This window comes from Sturnus vulgaris, chromosome 38, assembly GCF_052056855.1.
Source record: "Sturnus vulgaris isolate bStuVul1 chromosome 38, bStuVul1.hap1, whole genome shotgun sequence".
Taxonomy (NCBI): Eukaryota; Metazoa; Chordata; class Aves; order Passeriformes; family Sturnidae; genus Sturnus; species Sturnus vulgaris.
This window is the reverse complement of record NC_142280.1, coordinates 382,816-407,104: the sequence shown is the minus strand read 5'-3', so window position 1 is coordinate 407,104 and position 24,289 is coordinate 382,816. Positions and strand designations below refer to the sequence as shown.

The following is a 24,289-nucleotide window of genomic DNA, read 5'->3' as shown; positions in this document are numbered from 1 at the left end:
AATCATGGGAAAAATACAGTGGTAACACATGAGTGTGTGAGGATGGGATCAGTATAGCTAAGGCTCAGTTGAAGCTGAATTTGGAAAAGCATGCCAAAACTAAGAATAATAAAGGCACCTACGGGTATTTCAGTGGGAAAAGGAAGATGAAAAGAAACCTATCACACCTCCCCTATTCCCCCCCCCCCCCATCCCCATAAGCCAGACAGCACTAGTGACAACAGACAAGGAGAAGGCTGAGGTACTCAACAAGTGTTGGTCTCAATTTTTACTGCCAGTCACTATTTCCACATCTCTCAGGTTATTGGACTGGTGGACTTGATTCTAACCCGTAGTAGCAGGTCAGCTTTCAGACCACTTGAGGAACCTGAGCATGCAAGACCACGGCACCCACCCAGAGGCATGTCAGGGCCCCGAGAGAACTGGCAGCTGTAGTTGCTAAGGTGCTTTCTCCATCATATTTGAGAAATCAAGGCAACCAGCTGAAGTCTCCAGACACTGTGTTGTATTGACTCCAGTCTTCTTGGTCTTTTTTGTAAATCTTAGAGCTCTGAGTCAATTTCTGCAGAGGATTCCCAATGCAGTTTCAAAAATGGAATCTTTGTTACTGGTCCTCATGTTGATCTTGGATATTTCCATTTTCTGCACTCCTTTATTTTCGAAACATTTGTAATGACTGAAAAGAAAGCTGAGACGAGGCATTATGCTCTTTCCAGTGATAGAAATGGAGCAGTATTCTTTTCAGACAAATATATTTTTGCTGTGTCTAAGCACATGTGCATACCTGTGTTTGATTTATGTGTCCAGGTTTTGGCAATGGGGCAGCCACAGGGCCGTCCTGTGACAATGGCCCGGGTGCTCCCCTATCCCGCTTTCTTCCAACTGGCTCCACTTCAGGATGTCCTCCCTGCTGAGAGAAGAGGCTGGGACAGCACCTTTAGAAATGTGACTTTCTGGGGTTTTTTTGTTTTGTTTTGTTTTGTTATTTTTAAAGTTACTAAAAACCTTCACCCTGATTTTTTGTGTTGGGTTTGGGGTTTTTTTTCAGTTTTGGGTGGGTTTTTTGGTGGGCTTTTTTGGGGGCTTTTTTTGTCTCTTTGGGGATTATTGGTTGGGGGGTTTTGTGTGTTTGTTTGGTCTGCTTTTTTTGTTTGTTTGTTTTTTTATTACGGTTTTGTAGAGTTTTTTAAGCAAATTGATTGGAAAACTGAATAGTCTTCCACTATAGTCTCCTGGATTCACCTGAGACTCTTCCTAGGCATCTCCCTGATCCTTTTTGCAATGAGTCTCACATCATTCTCCTGAAGAAACTGTCTGCTTATGGTTTGCATGGGTGGGCTGTTTGCTGGGTGACAAACTGGGTGATGGCCAGGCCCACAGAGTGGTGGGAAATAGAGTTCATCCAGCTGGTCCCCAAGGCTCAGTCTTGGGCCCAGTCCTGTTTAATATCTTGCTCAGTGATCTGGACAAGGGGATAGAGTACACGGCCAGGAAGTTCACAGATGATGCAAAGTTGGCTGGTAGTGTTTTTTTCTTCTGGAGGACAGCAGGCTCTGCTTCTTCTTCCTCCTGTTCTGAGGTCTCTGCTCCCTCTTCATCCCTCATTAAGTGTGCTGATTCTGCCACTTGGATGAGAAAACAAACAATTTTAGCAACAATACTAGTGGCAGGGTACAAGAAAGGAAGAGTTCACACGAATCCCCCCCCCCAACAACAGACAATACCTGATGGCTCCTCTGCCCAGCTTACTGACTACACCGGAACCCATTGTCCCCCAAAGATACTCCCTTCTCCCTGCCCCCAGCCATGATGTGAGATGGAATAGAATAACTAAGATTAAGATTCTCCCTATGGAACTCCATCATACTTCGATTCTGGGAAAAAAAATTTCTTGAAGTTCTATCATTTCAGATCATTTGAATTTGAATTTGCATACTAAAAAGTCTAGCCAGAAACTCATGACAATATTAATAGCCCATTCTAGAATGTCCGAGATGATAGACACTTCTTTCAGGAGAATGTGATACCTCACGTGACTTCTCCAGAATTTAAATGAACAGCGGGAGTAGTCTACAAGATTCTTGCTGCCATCTGGATTTCCTGGTATTTGGCTGGTCTATGTAAGCCAACCAGCTATTCAGCAGAGGGAATATTAGTGTGATACTTGATGGTATGTGAGATGGAACACAGTAATTTATGGCTTTTTGCATAGTGATGAAGCTGTAAAGAAAGCCCCGTAATGCTCAGACAAGGAGGCTGCTGGACTTCAAGCAGCAAAGGCCCAAAACGAACCAGTGAAAAGGTGTCATTGAAAAAAAAAAAAAGCCAGGTGGGGAGCAAAGTGATACTTAAGGGCAGTTTACTGAAAGAGGAAATCTAGTGAAAAAAAAGTCCAAGAGTGAAGGAATAACAGGGAAAATGAAACTAAGGAAGGAAATCAATCTCAGCTAATCATTTCAGAAGCTAACAAGTTGTCATTGCAATGATGCATAAAGTGAGAAATAATAAATATGTCTGCGCCAAAATCTGAAAGATGAACTTTATTGCATTCTGTCTTTCACGGAATCATACAACAATCTGTGATTAAAGATCATCTAGTCCAACTTCCTTGCCAGGTAGATCTTACAGTAGATCAAATTGCTCAAGACTAGCCAAACTGATAAGGAGCACTCTCAATGATGGGGCATGCACTTCTCTGGAACACCCGTTTGAGTATCTCACCAGCTTCATTGTAGAAAAGTTTTTCCTTTTAGCCAATCTAAACCTAGTCTCAGTTTGAAGGCATGGCCCCTTGTCCTGTCTCTGCAAACTTTCCTAAAAAGTCTTTCTCCATTTGTCTTATACCCTCTTTACATATTCAAAGGCCACAATACTGTCTCTCCAGAAACCTCTCTTCTCCAGGCTAAAAGATCCTACTTTTCACAAGAACCAGGTCATAAACTGAGATGGAAGACATCTCAGGAGATCAGATCATCCAACAGCTCAGCGTAAGAATAGCTCTGAAGTCAGATCAACTAGCTTAGGGCTGTGTCTGTTTGAATTTTGAAAATTAGCAGGACTTGAAATGCTTCAAGGAAGAGAAGTCGGGGTGGCTCCAGAAACAGCCTGAGAAACTCGAGCAAACTCGAAACCTCAGAAACTACCACTGCTTTCTCTCCCTCAGCCCAAGCAGTCCCAAAGAAGAAGTGTTCCCAGCAGGCTGGGATAGCACACATATACATTAACATATATGTGACAGGCATCGCCAGCAGCCACATCTTGCTCCTTTCTGTGGCTGGCAAGAGTGAGACTGGATGTTTACATGTGGGCAACCTGGGTCCCTCCCGCAGCTCACACACTCAGCCTGCCCAGTGACCCCACTGAATTCCAGTATTCGCAGTGTGCCAAGGCCACAGCACTACTCCGCTTGCTGGCACAGACCATCACACGCCTCCTGAATCAGTCAGGACTCCCCTGGTCCCACAGCCAGCACCCCACTTGCCCTCCGCCAGGCCGCTGCCATTGTTCACCAACTTCTCCACTTTGATCTTTGCTGGTGCTCTCAACACTGGCACACCCAGATGTTCTGCAGCTGTTGTCTCCTGGTGGAAAGGACTTGTAAAGCCATGTTTCCTAACAGGACTTCCACAACCTTTCAAAGCAACCTTTACTGGGGTATGAACAATCTCATTCAAATGTCAACCTTTCTTTTCCCGTATGTGAAATCAGAATTTCCTTCTTCCGGGCATGCCCAAAACAAGGCACAAACTACATTGTGCCTTCTGTTTCACATGCTGACTCGTTTGTAAACAATGCTAGGAGAATACCTGTTTTGATCCAAGCTAATCTCTGGCCCTTATAGTGCTTTCGGTAGTTAGTTTTGCTTTGTTATTTACTTGATGTCCCATTGAATTGTTGAACCATAAACAGACTACCTGTCTGTATAGCAGCATAGCAGTGATGAATAAATGCAAAAGAAGGAGCAAGGTGATTGTTTGCTAGACTCTTCCTAGAAACTGAGAAATCTTGTTACTTAATGCTGACCACAGCAGATGGAGGAAGCATCCTACATGATGTCAAAGCAATGAAGCTGTAATCACTTTTATGATTACAGTCAAGGCACTGCTTTTGCCACTATAAGTGGAGTGCAGGGAATCTTAAAAGACGACACTCTAACTGTTGTCCATGCTCACTGAGAAAATAATGCTTTTACAGCAGAGCAGGTCTCGCCGCAGCTAAATCATGGCTTCAACTGTACACCGCCTTCAAAAAAGCCCACAAAAACACAAATGAAAGGATTTGGAACCCAAGGGAATCTCGGATTGTGACATCAGCTCACTCTGGATTCTTTCCAAATTCTCAATTCCATTTTCTTCCGAGCCAATTATCCCACCTAACTTGAGATGTAATTTATGGATTTCCAACACATCTAGTTACCTTAGAATTCGATGGCCACTAGGCAAAAAAACAGAAACAAGCAGTTAAGTGAAGACTGAAACCATGAGTGTTTAGAACAGCAAAACTTGGACGAAACTATTCTTAATAAAACCAAAACTTTTAGGACTTACCCATGTATTTTTGGAGGTGGAAAAAGTTTTACATCCAAATGTCCCTAGGGAACTCTCTTCAGTGCCTGGAGAGGCGCTCTCGCTCGCCTTTCAAGGACCGATTCGTCACAGCAGAGGCAGCAGAGCACAAGATGGCCGACGAGAAGGGGCAGTGTAGAACTCTCTGTCTGTCTGTGTCTCTACTCAGTGTAGAACGGCTCTGTCCTGGCACATTTTCGTGTGCGATATGTCCCTCCAGGTCTTCGGTCCTTGCGAAGCTGTATGTACTGTGAGCGCTGCTACTTGCAGCTGAGAAAGACCGTGGAGCTAGCAGCGAATTCGGAGAGCGCTGAGCACGAAGTCAAGAAGCGAGACGTGTCCCTGCAACGCGGTGCTAATAGCAGCTTCCTCGCGGCGGGGGCGAGCTCCGGCCACAAGACATTCTCGTCCTGGCAACGGATCTCTGTGAAGGGCGTAGGCGAAAAGCTTTCGTTTTCCGTTCGAACTGCGAGAGAGGCAGACTGTTGCACGGAGCTCTGTGAACAAAGGTGCACACCCTAGGCTGGCTTGGGCAGAAGCAGCGTTCTCGAGCTGTAGGCTACCGGCGCACTTCTGGTTGTGTGGCGCCGTTGCAGCGGCTTCTGGCCGCCGGCAAGTGAAAGCAGCGCCAGGCCTGGGCGAAGGCGGTGAACGAAGCGGCACTAGTCCCGTGCTTGTGTGCTCCACCTTACAGGCTACTAGGAGATGGAGGTGGTTGACTCTCGCTTGCCTTCCCAAGTGCCCTTAGCAGTCGGAAGGATCAAGCTGAAGCACTGCTGCTTGTGCTGCTCCTTGGTTCCCTTGGAGCCCGCTGTGAAAGCATTGGCGGTCACTTCTAGGCGCCGAGTTGCACACAGCACCACGGTAAGTGCCTCGGAGAATGGAAATCCAGAGTGCAGCGAGGAGCTGTAGAACGGAGGGCAGCGAGACGCCGAGTGTTATGCGCCCTTTCAGGGCTGCTGCCAGGGGGCTACTTTAAGAACGCCTCGTTCTTCTTCCTCGCGTCCTTCTCGCTTCGCTCTAGCTGCATGGAGTACAGCACAGCGAAGGAGTGAGGACGGGCACTGCCCCAGCTTTTGCCCCGGCCAGCCTGTGCTGCGCCTTTAGCTGCACACCAGAACAACGGCTTTTCTTACCCGCAAGGTAAAAAAGGTTTTAGTGTAGCCTTAGGAATGGCAAGTGCCTAGGCATTAAGTTGAGCGACCACGTATGAGGGCGTCTTTAGATGTTTCCTCCCCCATGGCGCAGGTGTAGTCTCATTCTCGTGCTGAACTGAAAAGTCCGGGCATGGCAAGTCTGGCCTGCCTTGTGCAGAGACGAACACAAATGCGGGGCTATGATCCTCTGTGTTCGGAGCTCTGCTTCCGGGTGTGTGGGCCGCCATGAGCCCGCAGCAGCCGCCGAGGACAGTGTGGATTGTGGATGAGGCTGGGCTGGCCCCCCGCCCCCCCGTTGGTCCGACAGCGGCAGGAGTGCCGTCGGAGCGGCATCGCCTGAGGGCCCCATGGGGGGCGGCGAGAGAGCCGGGAGTGACCCCGAGCGACACCGGAAGCGATATCCGTAGGGCCCGGAAGGCCAGCGTTGCCATCGAGTTTGGCCGGTAGGAGGTGTCTAAGGTGCTTTGAAAGGTGGAGCTTCTTTGCTCTCGGACAGTCTGGGAGAGCTGAGGGTGTCCAATCTGGAGAACAGAAGGCTCCAGGGAGATCTTCGAGCCCCTTGCAGTGCCTGCTGGGGCTCCAAGATAGCTGGGGAGGGACTTTGGAAAAGGGTCTGGACTCGCAGGACAAGGGGGAATAGCTTCAAACTGCCAGAGGGCTGGGGTAGACGGGATATTGGAAAGGAATTCTTCCTTGGGTGGGTGCTGAGGCCTGGCACATGTTGCTCAAAGAGGCTGTGGCTGTGGCTGCCCCATGGCGGGAAGCGTCCAGGGCCAGGCTGGAGCGGACATGGAGCAACCTGGACTAGTGGAAAAGTGTCCCTGCCCGTGTCAGGATGTGGGAAGAAGATAATTTGTCTCTAAGGTCGCTTCCAGTCCAAACCATTCTGGGATTCTAGGATTCATGGAAGGCCCTTTTCCAAGTGAAGTGTTGTATCTCTTGGCTCCCAGCTTGTAGTTGCCAGTTCTTCTGGAAGCAGGCGTGGCGAAGCAGCTGTGATGAGCCATGGGTTCTCAATAGGACGAGTGTGATATATTTGCAGAGAGGAAGGCTGCAGACAGATCTTCAAGGTCCAGGTAAAACAAGCAAAGGATTGAATAAAAGCCAAAGGTTGGTTGTGTTAGTCAGTTTGCTGGCTGTTGAAATGGCCCCGGGTCATTTTCAACATTTCTAATTTGGATTTGTTGGAGTAAAAAATGAATGTGTTACCTTCAGCGTAGGCTCTCCAATGCATCTCCATGTGCTCCCATCTCTTTGTTGTATATCGGGTTCTATTAACTGAAGACAGAATCATAACACAGTAGTAAAACATTTAGAGGTGTAGTTAGCCAGCTTCAGGAGTTTTCGACTCAGCTGTTGACTTTTCTGGTAACTGTAGGCAAGGCAACACAATCCAGTTACTCCACTTTTCCTCTCTGAGGAAAAGATGATCTTTTTTTTTTTTTTTTCCTCATTTTGAAAATAGCCTTGAATGAAGAGAGTTATGCATGTGGCATGTAGGATTCATTATTTTACCTTTCTCTTCTGCTGTCTTTCGCGTACTAGTCTTTTTAAATTTTTTTTGTCGCTGTTCTCCATTCAGTAGGTTTGAAAGAATTCTAATTGTTGAGATGATGGTTCTTTGAAGGCTCACTTAGCCCACCTTTTGGGTGAAGGAAAGAAGAAGACAAGGTCCTCTAGGAAGAGTAAAAAGCATACTTTCAAGAGACATTCAGAGATGTCTGCTGATGCCATGCAATTAGCGTGTAATCAGCAGAAATGTGTTGGAAAAACACCCATCAGTGACTTCACAAGAAAGCCACACTAAAGTCAGGTAAAGAACAGAAGCATAAAACCCCAAAGGTATGAAATGGACAGATTTTCATTGGGAATGAGCAACTCCTGAATTCTTGGTTCTAGAACTAGGGGCTTGTAATAAATAGACTGTCTCCTTGCCAAACGTAAACTTGGTGTCATGAACTGCTCACTGCCCGTTGAAGTGCAGGGCTAGTAGACTAATATTTGCCATGGCAGGCATATTGTATGGCTTTCCTGTTAAAAAGAAATTGGTTTTGCTCATAGCAATCTAGATATGTACCCAGTCTGACACCTATTTTTTAGGCTATATTTCCAAGTAAATGGCTTCCATGATGATGCAGTAAGTTTATGTCATGAACAGGACTGAAGTGATTGCATGCATCCTTTTTTACCCTAAGCCAGCTGCTGAGTAATGAGACAGAGACTCTCACTGACGCCAAGGAGTGCCCGTGCTTTTGGGAAAAGCACTGGGCAGATAAAGCCTATTTCCACATTTCTTGCTAGCGTCTCCTTCAAAGTTCATGGGTTTGTTCATCTTTTAGAGCTGTTCTAGATGTTCTTTGTAGTTTACATGTACTAAATGTAGCAGGTATTGCTTTCATGCCGTCCTACTAGATTTGAAGTTGGGATCTACTCAGGCTTCAATGTCTCAGAAGAAGCAACGTCGATTCTTTGAATTCTATTCTTGAACGTGAGAATGCTACTTATGTAGTTAATGAATTAATTAAATCGAATTCACTTGAATGGAAAAATTGTCTTGTTCGTGTAGATTTTAACTTGGGAAATTGATATTTGAGTTCTACTTTTCATTGTTGTTGCTTTTCTGTATTGTTTGATTGCACAGATAGCAGATGTACTGACCAAGTATTGTGTGAAACTGGAGGAAATGTCCTTCCTCTTGGCAGCTGATGTTCACAAGCTCATTAACGCTAAGGCCATGGTAAATGTTTTACCTGGGGCAAGATAGCAGTCTGAATATTCCTAGAATGTCTTTCTTTCCCCAGATGAAATTCATTTTTTCTGCCTATCAATCACTGAAATATAGGAGAAATTTCTACTTGGCAGGCTATTGGTTATCATTTGTGTTCTTTTCTCCCCTCATTTTCTGTAGAAGAGACAATTTTTGGTTTGTTTTTGCATGTTGTATGCTGCTTCTACTTCTGGTTTTATTTTTTAATACACAGAATATAAACAGAGCACTGCTGGATAATGAGAGGGCAACTGCCAAGCTACTCTTGAATCGAATGCAATCAGAGCTTGAGAAAGAAAAATGGCATCAACTGAAATGGCAAGGGACTGGAAGCTCATGCAAAAGAAGTGTGGAGTTCAGAGTTTCAGGTCAGAAATTTGGCAGTCTTCTTTTGGACAATGAGCAACACCAAGAGGCTAGTGTTCACTTTTGGTTTCTATCAAAGTAATACTTGATCATTTTTTCTTTCTACGTGATACCACGTATGATATCACATATATCATGTGATTCCATTCTACATATCTACTTTCCATCCTGCAGAGAATTTATGGCAAGTGAAGAAATACAGAATCCCCCAACTGTGAATATGGAAATGGAAAAGTTGATAAAGGAGCAGATGGTACTCAGTGAAGAGAGACTGAAGGTTTTGCAATATATCGGGTATGGCAAAAGAGGGTATAGCATAAAGGAAAACAATTGTTGCTGGAGTTAATGAAGGACTTGGCTACAAAATGCACTTTGCTTCCTGTCAATGTGTGATTGCTAAATGCAGCAGTAAGGCAGGGTCTACATCTATTTCTGTACAGCTCTTTTGAATGGAAAAAATGCATTCTTGATTTTCAGTGCCCCAGCTACACTTAATAGGTGACGATCAGGCTCTAAAAATGGAGGAATGCAGAAGTAAATCTCGAAACATAGCAGAAATGGGCAAAGAGGGGTGGAGAGCTAGAACTTGGTGGTTTTGTCAAGGCATATTTTTCTCCATGGCGTGGGATTTTATTTGCGGAATAAATGAAGAGAGGAGTCTGGATAGAAATCTAACGTTGCTACGTTTGAATATCCATCCTGAACACAAGACACATTGGTGTGGGTGCAATGCATTACGATCTTTACAGGGAGGTTTTTTACGGTGGATGTAGGAACCAGGTAGATGACAGTTAGTTCCTTATCGGGCAGTAAACAGTTGGCCTTGAACAACAACAATCTCAGGTTTATTTTCATTGCCAAGATGGCTGTAAATAAAAGAAAGCCCAGTAGTATGGATATTCGGATTCATAATTTTATATTTGAAGTACTGACTGGTTTGTATTTTAGGATACCTGACTCTTGTTTCCTGCTTTGATAGCACCCTGTTGCCTCCAACACGTGCCAAATCCGATGGAAACGAACGGTGCAGAACTCTGGAGAATTGAAACAAAAGTCTAGGTAGGTCGGGAAATCCTAAGAGCAGTCTGGAATTCGAGCAATATTTTCTTTTCTCCTGGGCAACGATGAGGCAGACGGTTGCTTTGAGAGTGCATGTTTGCTCTATTCTTTGTTCCGTGTGTTGCCACATACCTTCTCAGTTGCTTGGAGGTGGCAGTAAGAGCCAAAGAGGCTGCCTGTGGCATGGCTTTCCTTTGGCCAGTACAAACACCTGTGCATGGGGAGATCTAGCAGGAACTGGCTCGGTTAGAATGAATCTGGGGGAAATCAAAAGTTAATTTTGACGTGGATCCCTTCTCAATCATACAAAAATACTCCTTTTTAACTCTTGGAGAAGAAGAGGGGAAGTATGAGAAGAAGAGGGGAAGTATTGGAGATACTTCCTTTCTCTGTGTCCTTGCAGCATGCCTTCCCGCTCTGTGTCTGCCTTCTCTTGCTCCAGAGCACATCCAGTTGGGATGTTTGTAGCCTGTATGGTAGCAAAGAAGTTGGTAGCGATTGTTAAGTACCTTGCTACTTTGAAGCATAATGATAAACAGCTGTGTATGAAAATGTCTTGATTTCTTTGGCTGGTAGTGTCTGGTGTCTGTAGGCACTGCTGGCATCTGTTCCGTGTGCTGAGATTCAGCACATGGCCTCTGTCATGTTTCCATGTCACACTGCACTGTGAAAGATGGGAATTTTGACTGTGGTCTGTTCCGTATCATTCAGACAGCCCTAATGTGGAGTGCGTGGAGAAAATGAGCATCCAGTATGAGCTGGTCGAGGGCAAGTGTCAGGAGAAAGGGCAGATGTGCAAGTTGAGTGCCACAGCTTTTGGCTGTGATAGCCGTGGTCCAATGCGTCATTAGAGTAAAGTGCGTCTGAGGATGCACCAGACACTGAGATAACAAGCAGAATTCCTTTTTAACCTCCTCCTTACTCTGTTCAAAAAGTAAGCCATCCGTTTGGTTTCACAGTAGTAGTTGGTATTTGTGCTTGAAATGTGGAAAAGCCGTAACAAATGCCAGTAATGAAGGGAGTGCTGTCCTACATGAATGTGGAAGATGCAAGGAGCCTCAGCCCTTGTGCTAAATCTGTCTTCTCTTGGGAAAGAAATTCCACCTCTGCCTCAATTTCTCCCTTTGTGTCCAACCAGATGGTATTGTTTAGTAATCTAATATGGCATGTAGGAGGCTGAATCTATCTCTGTCCATCACAAGAAAAGAAACACTACGTTTAGCCAGGCTCTCTGAAAGCCACACAGTATTTCTTCTGTGCATGTCAATAATTTGTTCTTCTTTTCCTTCAGATGACCCTGTTGGATGTGAACATTTGCACAGCAGAAGATGCTGAAGTTGTGCACTCCAACATGCTTCAGATGACTGAGAAACGAAAATGTAGGTTTGAAGAAGAAGTGGAGCACGTGGATGTACGTTTCTTTTATTTGATGACATATATCTTCATCACTCCTTGGGATGAGTCTGTTCTTGCTGTGCTCCCACCTGCAATGCCTTCTGCGTGGTAGGCTATTGATGTCACCTTAGAAAGAGGTCCATAGTGTGACAAAACACTCCAGAGAAACAGTTTGGTGTGGAAGAGTTTCATGTGGAAGTGTTCATAATTCTTGTGTTTATTATTTGTAATAGAAATAGATTGTATTTTTATGATCATTTCTATCTGAAATACATAGGATAGCGATGAATGACGTATGGCCCAGTCTGCTTAAGATCAGACTTCAGGAAGAGCTGGAAATGATCTCCCAAATGTCTTCCAATCTTTTCTATACATAAAAAAAGTCGGGCAGTTGTTTCTAAAGGGATAAATGATAGAATGTGATTTGGTGCTTTATGGTGCCAGAATAAACAGAAGTTTTGAGAATCCGCATTCTTACCAGTTTACTTGGAGACTGATTTTTTTTTACTCTCCGGATAGAAGACGCCATGTTGGATACCAGTCGTAAAATTCCAGGCAGCCTTTTATCATGTTACATATCCTCTTACTCATTCATTTCACCTTCCAGCAGTTTAGAAAGAACTTGTTCACTTGAATGTTTTTCTTTGGAGTGATTTGAAGGAGACGGCTAAATGGCCATAATCCAGGTAGAAACATAAAAACAAGGGTGTGCTATAAAGACAGGACTTCTTAATGCAAAGAGCCCTCTGAAATTCAAAATACCTGCTATAAAATTAAAAATGTAATCTTTGACTTTTAGATGGGAATTTCTCCTCTTCAGTTTCATTCTGTCAGGTGCATTTTTGCTAACTGCTTGATTCACGCTGAATGGACAGTCCTGTCTTATTGTTGGTATGGCAACAGCGATAGAGATCACTGCTGCTTTCTGTAGAAAGTGGCTGCAAGTTGCTATGACGAGATCTTGTGCAGGTCTAGAGTCTGATTGGATGTGAGGTTCTCATTGTTTCAGAACACCAACTTGGGGTGGCAGTGTCAGAGGTGTTCATTATCTAGGAAGATTTTCATAGGCGATGAGTTTTGCTGAGGTAGCTTTCTCTTCTGGGTGTAGAAGATATGTGCATAATTAACTTCCTTGAATCCTAAAGAGTTGGGGAGATTTTAGTATCTACGAAACCATTTTTACTAGCTTTTTTATGTGGCCTTAGATGATGAAAGTGATCTGGATACAATCTTAGAAAAAAGGCAAACGGTGAGCTGTGAGGAGGAGCTGAAGGAGTATCTGGAGAACACCCTTTCTTCTTGAGATCAACTTAGAACAAGGTATGAATTTGGTATGTTTTGTAAACTTAAAAGGTAGAGCATCTTTGAACATTGGTTGTACTACTTAGGCCTTGTTTTAATGCTGTTGTGTGAAGGTATGGAAAAAGAGTGCTTTTCACTTCATGTAAGAATATAGAACAATGTCCCTACTGAACAAGGTTAAGGCAAATAATGCCCACGGTTTAGGAATGGGACAAAGGAAGACTGCTATCATTCAAAAACCATAGCACATCAGTATTACTGTGCATACCATCACATCCATGCCTTATTCAGAAGGTAAAAGTAGTAGTGCAGATTCTTGGATCACCGGAATCAGAAGTTGGTCTGCACCATCATCTCTTCACTCATAGATTTGATCTCATTCAAAGTTCTAGGAACTCAGACGTTTAAGACAGCCAAGCACCGGCAACTTTAAAAACCATCTAAAAATGGGTACAATACCGCTCTCCTTCCTGAAGATCTTAGCAGCAGCTCTGAAGCCGTAGAGGAAGCAGCACTGTTCACACAGCCAGGAGGTCTTTCCTACCTGCTCGATCAGAGGCACATTAGAAGAGCAGTATGGACCTGAGGGGCAGATGCACATACCTTCACACACCTCGCAGTGGGACTGTGGTTAGAGCTGGAGGTTTGATACTCTTCCTAATAATTTGAGCCGTTAAAACAAAGCCAGAGGTAACAGACCAAGTGAAAATACAATGCCAGGTTGCGGAAAGAGAATGTTACCTATCTGAACTCGTACAAAAATTCCCCATCATTCTCTTTGTTTAGGAGACCAAGCCAATGTCCGTGTAAATGAAAACAAGTGTGAATATTGATTTTTCTTGAATCAAGACTCAGCTTTATGTCCAAGTCAAAGGCAAATAAACCAGAAAGGCTCCGCTGAGCACAGTGCAGAACTAACATGGAAGACAGTCATTTGACCTCTTATGTAAGCAGTGTTGGTGTGGTTTCCCATCCAAAAGGAAGGATGTCAAATGCTTCTTTGGAAATATTTTAACTTCTCTGCGTTTCTTTCTTTCTAATGAACTAATCTCTAACAAGCCAGGACGTGATTGTGTTCAGTAGAAACAGATCAATGGCAACATTTAGCCTAAAGGTTTTATGAGATTGATCAGGAAGTTCGATTTAGATTTAAAGGCACTGTAGTCATATTTAATTTCATTTCTCTCCGTACTTGAGTCCCTTAAACAGGGACCTTCAATTGGACAGGAACGGGACACTGAAGCAAATTGTAATGGATGACGTAATGGCTTACCCAGAAGCGTTTTGTGGGAATTGATTTCTTCTAGGTATCCATCAGTCAGCATTTTAGTGTGAAGGGAATCTTCAAACAGGTAAAACAAAAATTCCCGTTGGTTTCAAACCTGACTGCTATATTAATTTTTCACTTTGGAGAAAATTTTCATGACCTTTAAAATTCAGACTGTATCAAGTATTGTTTCAGCCATTGAAGAAAGTGCTTTTGATGGAGATAGGAGAGGGAAACCAAAACATTTCTCAGAGCCACACTTTGAGCTCTGTCCTTGTTGCAAACGGCACTTGAGCAAATGCATTTGCCTTTGGAACAGAAAACGACAAGGTAACAGGCTTATCATTACGGATTTGAGTGTTCCAGGTTCTTTAGGTAGTAAGTGATCTATTCAAGATGATCTCTTCCTGAAATAGATCCATTTTGAGAAGGGATATGGATTTCTTAGAAGAAGGCAAATCCCTATGTTAAAACGGTGTGGTGGGTGTTTTTTGTTGTTGTTGTTGTTTTGCAAGTTTTAGAACTTGCAAGGCACAATCGACTTCATAGTTGGAGATGCAGATAAGACCACGACATTCCAAACAGGTGTTTCTTTTTGGTTGTTTTTCAATCTGTCTATCTTTGGATTGTAACCAGTAGAACTGTGCTTGAACTGGAAAGAAGTAGCGGAGGTTTCAGAAGTGGAGCATGCGGTGGAACAGTAAGCTGAGAGCATTGTGCAAGGAGAGGAAAGAGGGGAAAATGGTAAGAGTTTCCTGAGTCGGAAGGGACCCCTAGGGATCGTCAAAGTCCAACTCCTGGCCCTGCACAGACACTCCAACAGTCCCACCCTCTGCATCCCTGAGAGCATTGGCCAAACGCTCCTGGATCTCTGGCAGCCTTGGGGCTGTGCCCATTGCCTGGAGAACCTATTCCGTGCCCGACCAGCCTCTGAGGAAAAAAACCTTTCCCTGATAGCCAGCCTAATCGTCCCCTGACACAGCTCCTGGCATTCCCTTGGCTCCTGTCCCTGGTCGCAGAGAGCAGAGAGCAAAGCTGTCCCTGTGCTGCCCTTGGGAGGAGCTGAGAGGTCCCAAGTGAGGTGTGAGCTCAGTGTCCTCTCTGCAGCTGAACCAAATGCCCTGAGCCACTCTTTGTATGGCTTTCCCTCCAGCCTCTTCGCTGTCCCTGTGTCCCTCCTTTGGACATTTCTCCAATAGCCTGAGGTCTTTCTGACGCTGTGGCATCCAAAATTGCCCCCAGGGCTTGAAGAGAGCGCAGTCCCAGCCCAGAGCAGAGCGGGACAATCGCCTCTCTCGAGCGAGCGGTGCCAGAAGATAGGGACAGTTGTCAAAAAATCAGCTGGAGAAAGAAATCTAACAGAGAAGCGGGTGATCTTGGCACAGGAAATGGAAGAAGCAGAGGAAGAAGAAGATGAGGAGAGAATTCCCTGTAAAAGTGAAGAAAATAAGCATGCAGAACAGGGACTAAGCATTATGCAGGTAAGTGAGCAAGAGAATAAGTTTGAAAGTGAAGGCAGTTTTGTCCAAAAGAAGGAGGAATAGGAAGTCTTTTTGCTGAGAATGAATAGAAAGGTTTTTTGCATTTAGTTTGTATACGAAGCGCACAGGGCTCTAGATCCTTTTGTGGGAAAATGGAGTGTGTAAAGTTGCCAATCATTTTGGAGCGAATTTGGAGGTTTTTGGGGTCCCAGGTGAATTTTGGGTTGAATTCTGGGGATTTGGGAGTGCCCAGGTGAATTGGGGGGGGCGGGGCCGGGCGGGGATTTGGGGAGATCCAGGTGAGTGTTGAGGGGTCCCAGGTTGATTCTGGGGGAGAATTTGTGGAATTTTGGGGGATCCCGGGTAGCGAGGTTTGGGGTGAATTTGTGGAATGTGGGGAGTCCCAGTTGAATTTTAGGGGGAATTTGTGGAATTCTAGGGATCTCAGGGGAATTTTGGGGTGAATTTGGTGAATTTTAGGGTATACGTGTGAATTACAGGGTTCTCAGGTGAGTTTTGGGAATGCCAGGGGTATTTTGGGGTGAATTCTGTCGATTTTGGGGTATCCAGGTGAGCATTTGGAAGTCGTGGGAGAATTTGGGGATGAATTTGGGAGGATGCAGGTGGATTTTCCGGGGAATTTTGGTGATTTTGGGGAGTCCCAGATGGGTCTGGGAGTGAATTTGGTGGATTTGGGGGTATCTGGGAGGGTTTTGAGGGGGATTGGAGGCATTTTGGGGTGAATTTTGGAGATTTTGGGGGTAATGTGAGGGGATTTTGGGGTGAAATCCTGGGATTTGGTGGCCCTGGTGAGGATTTGGGAGTTTCAGGTGAATTTTGGGGGATCCTTGTGGATTTTTGGGGGTCCCATGTGAGGGATTGGAAGATGCAAGGTGGAATTTTGGGGTGAATTTTGGGGAAATTTTGGAGGTCTAAGGAGAATTTTGTGGGTCCCAAGTAAATTTTGGAATGAAGTTGTGGGATTTTGGGGGTCCCGAGTGGATTTTGGGGTGAATTTGGGGAATTTTGGGGCATGTGCATGGGTTTGGGGGCGATTTGAGGGAGTTTGGGGCTCCCAGGTGGGATTTGGGAAGTCTCAGATGGAATTTTGGGTTGAATTCTGAGAATTTTAGGGGCCTCGGGTAGAATTTGGGGTCCCATGTGGATTTTGGGGGAATTTTTGAGATTTTGGAGGTTCCAGGTGGGTTTTGAGGAGTGCAAGGGGAAAATATGGGGTGAATTTGTGGAATTTTGTGGGTCCCAGGTGAGCATTTTGGGGATCCCAGTTGAATTTTGGAGTGAATTTGGGGTCCCAGGTGAATTTTGGGAGTCCCAGGTGGAATTTGTGTTGAATTCTGGGGATTTTGGCGTTCCCAAGTGAATTGGGGGGGGAGGGGAGGATTTTGGGAGGTGCAGGTGAGTTTTGAGGGGTCCCAGGTTGATGCTGGGGAGAATTTGGGACCTTTGGGGTTCCCGGCTGACTTTTGGGCTGAATTTGTGGAATTTTGGAGGTTTCCAGGTGGAATCTGGAGTTGCCGGGGGGATTTTGGGAGATGCAGGTGGAATTTTGTGGGGTATTTGGGGGAATCCAAGCTGGATTTTAGGGTGAATTGTGGGGGATCCAGGTGGGATTTTGTGGGTCTCAGGTGAGGGTTTGGGGGATGCAAGGTGGAATTTTGGGGTGAATTTTGGGGGTCCCAACTGAATTTTGGAATGAAGTTGTGGGATTTTGGGGGTCACGGGTGCATTTGGGGGTGAATTTGGGGGGATTTTGGGGCATGTGCGTGGGTTTGGGGGCGATTTGAGGGAGTTTGGGGCTCCCAGGTGGGATTTGGGAGGTCTGGTGAATTTGGGGGATTTTGGGGGTTCCCAGGTGGGCTTTGGAGGTTTCTTGGATGGGTTTTAGGGGAGATTGACGGGATTTTGGGGGGGTTCCCGGTGAAGTTTGGGGCGCGTTGGAGTGACTTTGGGGGGCGTTTGAGGAGGAATTGGAGGGGTTTTAGCGGGTCCCAGATGGGATTTCGGGTGAATTTGTGGAATTTTGGGGGTTCCTGGATGGGTTTAGTTGAGGATTTGGTGGATTCTGGGGATCCCAGGTGGGATGTGGGGTGTCCCAGGTGGAATTTTTGGTTGAATTCCGAGAATTTTGGGGGGCTCGGGTAAAATTTGGGGTCCCATGTGGATTTGGGGGGAATCTGTGAGGTTTTGGAGGTCCCAGGTGGGTTTTGAGGAATGCAAAGAGAAAATCTGGGGTGAATTTGTAGAATTTTGGGATTCCCAGATGTGTCTTCGGGTGAGTTTGGTGGATTTTGGGGTATCTGTGTGGGTATTGAGAGGGATTTGTTGTATTTTTGAGGTGAATTTGTGAGGTTTTGGGGGGGGACTGGATTTTGGAGGAGATTTTAGGGATTTGGGGGCTTCCAGGTGGGACTTTGGGGTTAACTTATAGGTATTTGGTGTTCCCTGGTGAATTTTGGAGTGAATTTGTGGAATTTTGGAGGTTTCCAGGTGGAAGCTGGAGTTGCCGGGGGGATTTTGGGAGATGCAGGTGGAATTTTGTGGGGTATTTGGGGGAATCCAAGCTGGATTTCAGGGTGAATTGTGGGGGATCCATGTCGGATTTTGTGGGTCCCAGGTGAGGGTTTGAGGGATGCAAGGTGAGATTCTGGGGTGAATGTAGATAATTTGGGGGGAAATTTTGGGGTTCCAAGGTGAATTTTGTGGTTCCCAATTGAATTTTGGAATGAAGTGATTTTGACGGTCCCGGATGGATTTGGGGGTGAATTTGGGGGATTTTGGGGTATGTTCGTGGGTTTTGGGGCATTTGAGGGATTTTAGGATTTCCTGGATGTGTTTTGGAGTGAAATTGCAGGGTTTTGATAGGGCTTAGCAAGATTTTAATGGTTCCTGGATGGATTTTGGGGGCATGGGAGTGATGTTGGGCGTTGGGAGGTCTGGTGAATTTGGGGGATTTTGGGGGGTCCGAGGTGGGCTTTGGGGGTTTCTCGATGCCTTTTTGGGCAGTTCCTGTTGAATTTTTGGGCGAATTTGAGTCCACTTTGGGAGGGTTTTGAGGCGGAATTGGAGGGGTTTTAACGGGTGCCAGATGGGATTTAGGGTGAATTTGTGGAATTTTGGGGGTTCCTGGATGGGTTTAGTTGAGGATTTGGTGGATTCTGGGGATCCCAGGTGGGATGTGGGGTGTCCCAGGTGGAATTTTTGGCTGAATTCTGAGAATTTTTTGGCGTTCCCATGGGAATTTTGGCCATTTCCAGCTGAATTTTAGGTTGAATTCTCGTAAATTTTTGGGGTCTCAGGTAGATTTTATGGTCCCATGTGGATTTGGGGGGAATTTGTGAGATTTTGGAGGTCCCAGGTGGATTTTTAGGAATGGAAGGGGAAATTCTGGGGTGAATTTGTGGAATTTTGGGGGAATTTTGAGTTTAATACTTACTCATCTCTCTCAGACCTCTTAGGACCCACATCCTAACTGCAGAAAGTGACCTCATCTATCGAGATGAGAAAACCTGAGCGAACAGAAGGTCGGGATTCAAGCACATGGGATTTTTACTTTACTGGAAGCACTCACTCGTTCACAAGCCTTACTTGTCAAACTGGATTGTGCGATGCTATTGTCTTGCTTGTGTTAGAAAGAAACCAGGGAGAAATTAGCTAAGAAATAAGAACCACACTTGGGGCTCGGGCTTGGCAGACAAACGGAGGAAGGCGGCACCTGCCCGCTTTGCCCGAGTCCCTGCTCCTGCCGGACAAAGGCGGACGCGGCTCCGTGCGGGGCGAGCCGGGCGCTCCGTGCCGGGGCCGGGGCCGAGCGCTCGGGCGGGCGGCGCTCAGGATGCTCGGGCAGCGCCGCGGGCCGGGCGGGCGCGATGGAGCCGCCTGAGGGCTGGGACCCCTCCGGGCGGCCGGCCCGGCGCACGCAGTGGCTGCTCAGCGCCCTCGCCCACCGCCACGGGCTGGAGCGCGGCGTGGAGAACGAGATGGTCGTGCTGGCCAGCGGCCCGGAGCAGTCCCTGCAGGAGATCTTCCAGCAGCGGGACTGCGCCGGGCCGGGCCGCATCCCCGGCGAGGAGTCCCGCACGCTGTGCCTGGCGCTGGGGTCGGAGGAGGCGGCGGAGCCCGAGGAGTGCGCGGGGCTGTGGGACGGGCTCTGGGCCGAGCTCACCTTCCTCCAGCTCCACACGCGGCTCCGCGGCCACTTCAGCACCCGCGCGGGGCCGCGGATGCCGCTGGGCCGGGAGGGCGAGCACATCGAGAGCCACATCCGCCCGCGCAGCCCCCGCCGAGCCCGAGCGGCGGCCGCCAGGGCCCTGCTCCCGAGAGCGCTGCGAGGAGATGGTGGCGCTGGAGCGGGCCGAGGAGCGCATGGCCGAGCTGCAGCAGGAGAAGGGCAGCCTGCGGCAGCTGCTGAAGGACGTGCGGGCCGCCCTGCAGAGCAGCGATGCGCGGTACCCGGCGCTGCGGCTGAGTCCGGGCCGCCTTCTGCACCCCGCTCCCGGCGGCGGCTCGGGTGGCCCCGAGCGCTTCAGGAGAGATGCTGCTCTCAGAAAGTCAGTGTTTAGAACCCCTCCACCTCCGGACTGAGACGGAAGTTGCTCGTTCATCCTCGGCATTAACTTTCTAGCAATGTTTAATTACAAGGGAGGTTTTTAGGAGAAATGTATGGCACCGGTGTGCTATGAAATATATTTGTGATGAGCACTGTTCAAAGTGTAGGGGAGTTCAGCTTAACAAACCCACGTGTACAATGCTGCTTCTGCTTCCCCTGCACGTGCAGCCAGGATGTGCTGATAGCAGATGCTGGGTATGCACTGCTGCAGGGTTTTTCCTGAAGTAAGAAAGAATTTTGGGATTCTTACCTGCACAAGCACGTGCAGTGCCTCAGTCATAAGTGCCTCAGAAATATCAAAGTATGTCTTCTTCAGAGTGTGGTCACAAGGGTTCAGAGTTGGAGCCAGTTCTGCGGGCAGGTTGATGAATAGTCTGGGGCTCCTCTGCAGAACCCCATTCATTCTGGGGCTGCTTTCTGCTGGTTCTGCTGGACGGGCTCGAGTGAAACACACACACCCAGTTAACAGCAGTTAAATTACTCTGGCATGAAACAGTGTGGAACAGGCAGAGCAGTGAAGGGCAGCATGGACCAGTTGTTCTGGCAGGTCTGACAAGGCCTGATTTGATACAGCACTCACAGAACTCTGCTCCACCTGTGACACTTGCAATAGATGACTGTTCCTCTTCACAATATCCAGCAAGGCAGGTCAAAGACACTTTTACCATTTTCATCTTCAAAAGGGAGAGGAAATCAGCAGCAAACATGAAGTAACCAGTCAGAGATCCCAGGAAGAATCAAAAGAACAAAGAGTGGTGGAAAAAAAGAGGTGGAGCAGTGATCCTTATCTATGTGGGAGATATCCTCTGCTAATGGGCCATCTTTTAAAACCAGGTGGGGCAATGTTCTTTATCTTTTCTGCAACCCATCCTTCCTCCAGGAAGATATCTTCTGTTAATGGGCCAATGAGTCCCACTGCATGATTGATAAAATTACATCATCCCACTGGGAGATGCTCCAGCCAGGGGGACGAGCCAAGCATTTCCTCCCTAGTTAAAATCTGAGATTTGGAACACCAAGGCGGCCCTTACCCACCGGTTTCCAGAGGACAAGAGCTACCAGACCTTTCTACAGCATCACTACTACAACAAGACCACTTCTTCTGGACTGCTACCACTACCCTAACTAGCGGGGTGTCAGGTTGTATTCTGATTCTGTCAGTTGTTTTCTTTTGTATGTATTTTTTTTCTCTTATCTTTTCTCCTATAAAATTTTATTTCTGACTTGGAGTCTCTCACTGGTTTTGCTTTCAAACCAGCACGAGTTTGGAGGGGATTTTGGCTGAATCTTGATATTTGGGGAGTTTTTGATCCGTGTCTTAAAGTTTGGGGGATTTTGTGTGGGAATCTTGGTGTTTGGGAGGTTATTAGAGACACAAGATGCTCAATGACTTCCAGAGATGAACTTGGGCAAGGAGGAACACCCAGTTTATGGAGCTCTCTTCTTGTTATTTCCCCCTAAACCAGGAATTTTCATTCCCCAGGTGTGTGGGGATGGAGGAGGCAGAAAAGCCCCGGAGATCTCTCACAAGGAGGGGCTGCAAACCCAGCCCAGGGAGCTGGGAGGAGGAAAGACCCTCCCTGAGCTGGGAAGGCGGCCGGAGATCCAGGCAGAGCTCAGAGCTGGTGGAGAAACCTCATGGAGGGGAGAAGCCCCACAAGTGCTTGGAATGTGGGAAGGGTTTCAGCTACAGATCCGAGCTGATCCGGCACCAAAGGATCCACACTGGGGAACGGCCCTGTGAGTGTGGGGAATGTGGGAAGGGTTTCAGAGACAGCTCTGACCTGCTCCGGCACCAGGTGATCCACACTGGGGAATGGCCCTACACCTGCTTGGAATGTGGGAAGAGCTTTGGGTGGAGCTCCAACCTGAGAAGACACACTGCCTCCACACCGAGGAGAGGCCCTACGAGTGTCCCCAGTGCGGGAAGAGATTTCACACCAGCTCCAGTCTCCTTCTACATGAGCGGATTCACACAGAAGAGAGGCCCTTCCGCTGCCCCGACTGCAGGAAGGGCTTCAAGCAAAACTCCACCCTCACTGTCCACCGGTGCATCCACACTGGGGAGAGGCCCTACGAGTGTCCTGAGTGTGGGAAGAGCTTCTCACAGAGCTCTCACTTGACCCAACACCAACGGAGTCACCACTAAGGGAAGCCCTGTGAGTGCCCCGAGTGTGGGAAGAGCTTCGTGCTCTGCTCCAGCTCCATCCTCCATGGGAGGATCTGTGTTGGATGATCCCCATTGACCCCCATTGGGCAGAGCCTTGGTGATCCATGGTCCTGGTGATCCCCCTTGGGTGAGGAGGAAGGGGTTGGAGAGATTTCTTTCCCTTCTGCTTGTCTTGCTGTGATTTGGTTGGTAATAAATTTCCTCCCTGTGCCCAGGCTGGGTCTGTGATGCACATTTGCTGTTTGGTAACGATGTTTTCCCTTTTTACACCAACCCAGGAACTCTTGGTTGAACTTTTTCTCCCCTGTTGCAGCTGGAGGGGCAGGGTCAGAGTGACTTTGGTGGGTGCCTGGCATCGGGCCAGTGTCACCCAGGCCATGGGCACCCCTGAGATCCCAGTGTGGTGATTCATTCCCCCACTTCTAGAGAATGGGCTACCCAAACTGAGGCCAGGATGAAACATGGTTATGACTGGAGCCCACTCTCTTGTGACCCTATCAACAAAAATCCAAAAGGAGACCTTTGATCTCTCCTGGGCCACCGTGGGCTGTGACCAGAAGTCTCCCTCTGAGGGGCCTCTCAGAGTCAGCAAACCCCATAGGCTTTGCTATGCCTGGCGGATCGCTGAAACACGACGTGTCCTGGGCTGATACCCTCACTGCTCAAGGCCTGATCCTTCGCCCAGTGGGAGATGCAAAAACACCTGAAGGGAGGATTTCACTGAGCTCTGAGGGGAATTTTTCCCAGGTACCTTGCTTGCACTGACTGTTCCTGTCTGTGTGTGCCCCTGCACATATGTTATAGCAAATGTGGGAGAAATACAGCTTTCCTAGATGTGGAAGTACCTTGGATATATCTAAGTTAGGCTTGTAAGCAAGGTTCAGTTATAGTTATGAACATACTTAAATGCTGCTAAGCGTTGTTCTTTTGCTAAATTGTTAAATCTAAGTCATAAGCTAAGTGTTGTTTTTGCATTAAGTTGCTAAGTACAACTTGGAAGTTATAGCTATAAGTTAGGTCAAATGCTGTTAAGTGTAATTGCTGTATGGAATTAAGGTTAAGTTATAAGTTAAGTTAGGTATAAGTTCAGTATTGTTCCTCTGTTGAATTGCTAGGTCTAAGGTGTGAGTTAAGTTACAAATTAAGGTAGAAGTTCAAGTGCTGCTCAGAGTTGTTAAGTTTTTAGGCCGCGCTCCTTTTAATTCCTTCCTGCACTGTCTTTTGTCCCATGCACCTAAACACAGCACACACCCACCCAGACTCCCCTAGGGAGTTCTCAGTTCATTTCTGTTTTGGTTGCCTGGATTTTGTTTGTTTTTCTTGTTGCTTGTTTTCCCTTCTTGTGCCTTAGCTCTCCTGTAGGCAGTAGAGTGAATCTTGCCAACAAATTTGTGCTTTGTCCCTTAATATTAAATCTGACTTTAGCTCATGCCCTTGTCACCGATTTTCAAGCGATCTCAAACGCTCTCATTCATGACAGCACCACAATGTCCTGCATCACCAGGCACCGGCACCCAAGAGCAGAGGGACAGCCTGGAAGCGGCCCGGAGCAGCCCCAGCCCCGTGGCCTTGTAGCCCCTGGAGTGGCCAGAGCCCTGGGAGGCTTTGGCCACGGTGGGAGCCGGCAGCCCCAGCCCCGGCCTGCAGAGCCCTCGGGCTGCAGCCCGGGGTGGCCGGGGTAGGAGGAATTGGCCGGACGTGTCAGGGCCTTGTGGGCAGTGGCTCCGTGTCCCGCGGGAGGCCGGGGACGAGGGGTGTCCCTCAGGGCTGTGCCCGGGCACCGGGGCTCGTCAGTGCCTCGCTCAGTGACACCCAGGGGCACCGAGCGCAGCCTCGGCGCCTTTGCAGGGCACGGGGAGCTGAGCGGGGCAGGGGCACCAAGCGCAGCCTCGGCGCCTTTGCAGGGCACGGGGAGCTGAGCGGGGCAGGGGCACCAAGCGCAGCCTCGGCGCCTTTGCAGGGCACGGGGAGCTGAGCGGGGCAGGGGCACCACGGAAACACCGAGTGCCTGCCCGGGGCAGAGCCGGGGCAAAGCCGGGCTGGAGAGCCGGGAGAGGCTGCTCAGAGCTGGCCCGGGCACTTGGACACCTGGGAGACAGAGCCCGGCTTGGAGCTGACACTGAGCCCAATACC

General features: G+C 47.6%; 3 long non-coding RNA genes across 3 annotated transcripts; 2 read left to right on the top strand and 1 right to left on the bottom strand.

The window, feature by feature from the left end:
* Window positions 1-242: 242 nt before the first annotated feature.
* LOC148220459 (uncharacterized) lies at window positions 243-7,433 on the bottom strand. The gene is made up of 2 exons (XR_015798791.1): window positions 4,548-7,433; window positions 243-1,625 (listed from the first exon to the last, which is right to left on the bottom strand). It is a non-coding gene; the product is annotated as an uncharacterized LOC148220459 (long non-coding RNA).
* Window positions 7,434-8,634: 1,201 nt separating this feature from the next.
* On the top strand, window positions 8,635-9,914 carry LOC148220458 (uncharacterized). Its single transcript, XR_015798792.1, has 3 exons — window positions 8,635-8,857; window positions 9,030-9,149; window positions 9,835-9,914. It is a non-coding gene; the product is annotated as an uncharacterized LOC148220458 (long non-coding RNA).
* Window positions 9,915-19,865: 9,951 nt separating this feature from the next.
* Window positions 19,866-23,585, top strand: LOC148220457 (uncharacterized). Its single transcript, XR_015798790.1, has 2 exons — window positions 19,866-21,126; window positions 21,453-23,585. It is a non-coding gene; the product is annotated as an uncharacterized LOC148220457 (long non-coding RNA).
* Window positions 23,586-24,289: the final 704 nt, after the last annotated feature.